This window comes from Lampetra planeri, chromosome 66 (assembly GCF_965212315.1).
Source record: "Lampetra planeri chromosome 66, kcLamPlan1.2.h2, whole genome shotgun sequence".
Classification (NCBI taxonomy): domain Eukaryota; kingdom Metazoa; phylum Chordata; class Hyperoartia; order Petromyzontiformes; family Petromyzontidae; genus Lampetra; species Lampetra planeri.
In genome coordinates, this window is record NC_136172.1 from 1,734,547 (window position 1) to 1,736,489 (window position 1,943).

At 39.7% G+C, this 1,943-nt stretch overlaps 1 non-coding gene across 1 annotated transcript; it reads left to right on the forward strand.

Moving 5' to 3' along the window:
• Positions 1-204: 204 nt before the first annotated feature.
• On the forward strand, positions 205-276 carry TRNAD-GUC (transfer RNA aspartic acid (anticodon GUC)). The gene has a single exon. It is a non-coding gene; the product is annotated as a tRNA-Asp (tRNA).
• The last annotated feature ends 1,667 nt before the right edge of the window (positions 277-1,943 follow it).

Consider the following 1,943-nt stretch of genomic DNA (forward strand, 5'->3'; position numbering starts at 1 on the left):
CATTGTTATTACAATTTATAAGGACTTGTTCTTGACTTCAATAACGTGATTTTCACCAATTGTGAAGTAACCTGCTGCTCTAACCAGCTTGAACTTTTAAAGATAAACCCCTCTTCATTTCAATCGGTAATATGCCGAGTATATGGGTTCATTTCTACTTGTTATAATTTCAGTCAATCTACAATCAGCCTCAATCTGAGCGAGTCCTCGATAGTATAGTGGTTAGTATCCCCGCCTGTCACGCGGGAGACCGGGGTTCAATTCCCCGTCGGGGAGAGCAACTCATTTTAAAAAGAAAATGGCCACTGGCTTTCATTGCTATTACAATTTAAAATTACTTTCTGTACCCTTTTATCACGTTAATTACACCAAACGTTGAGTCACCTGCTGCACTCAAAAGCCTGAACTTTTAAAGATGTATCCTTCTTCATTTCAAGCTATTATCTGCTGAGAATATGCGTTTTTATTTGTTATAATTGCTGTCAATCACGAATTAGCCATACTCTGACCGAGTCCTCGAGAGTAACGTCGTTAGTTTCCCCACATGGAACGCGGGAGACCAGGGTTCAATTCCCCGTAGGGGAGAACTACTCTTTTAAAAAATGTTTTGGCCTCTGGCTCTCCTTACTGTTATTACTATTTGAAAGGACTTGCTCTTGACTTTAATCACGTGATTTTCCCTAATCGTTAGGTAACCTGCTGCTCTAACCAGCTTGAACTTTTAAAGATAAACCCCTCTTCATTTAAATTGGTAATATGCCGAGTATATGGGTACATTTCTACTTGTTATAATATCAGTCAATCTAGAATCAGTCGCATTCTGAGCGAGTCCTCGATAGTATAGTGGTTAGTATCCCCGCCTGTCACGCGGGAGACCGGGGTTCAATTCCCCGTTGGGGAGAGCAATACTTTTTAAGATGTTTTGGCGACTGGCTCTCATTGTTATTACAATTTAAAATCACTTGCTGTTCCCTTTTATAACGTTAATTTCACCAAACGTTAAATCACCTGCTGCACTCAAAAGCCTTAACTTTTAAAGATGAATCCTTCAACATTTCAAGCTATTATTTATTGAGTATTAGAGATTATTTCTAGATATAATTTCTGTCAATCACAAATCTGCCCCACTCTGACCGAGTCCTCGATAGTAACGTCGTTAGTTTCCCCACATGGAACGCGGGAAACCAGGGTTCAATTCCCCGTCGGGGAGAAAAAATATTTTTAAATAAATGGCACTGGCTCTCATTGTTATTACAATTTATAAGAACTTGTTCTTGACTTCAATAACGTGAATGTCACCAATTGTGAAGTAACCTGCTGCTCTAACCAGCTTGAACTTTTAAAGATAAACCCCTCTTCATTTCAATCGGTAATATGCCGAGTATATGGGTTCATTTCTACTTGTTATAATTTCAGTCATTCTACAATCAGCCTCAATCCGAGCGAGTCCTCGATAGTATAGTGGTTAGTATCCCCGCCTGTCACGCGGGAGACCGGGATTCAATTCCCCGTCGGGGAGAGCAACTCATTTTAAAAAGAAAATGGCCACTGGCTTTCATTGCTATTACAATTTAAAATTACTTTCTGTACCCTTTTATCACGTTAATTACACCAAACGTTGAGTCACCTGCTGCACTCAAAAGCCTGAACTTTTAAAGATGTATCCTTCTTCATTTCAAGCTATTATCTGCTGAGAATATGAGTTTTTATTTGTTATAATTGCTGTCAATCACGAATTAGCCATACTCTGACCGAGTCCTCGATAGTAACGTCGTTAGTTTCCCCACATGGAACGCGGGAGACCAGGGTTCAATTCCCCGTTGGGGAGAACTACTCTTTTAAAAAATGTTTTGGCCTCTGGCTCTCCTTACTGTTATTACTATTTGAAAGGACTTGCTCTTGACTTTAATCACGTGATTTTCCCTAATCGTTAGGTAACCTGC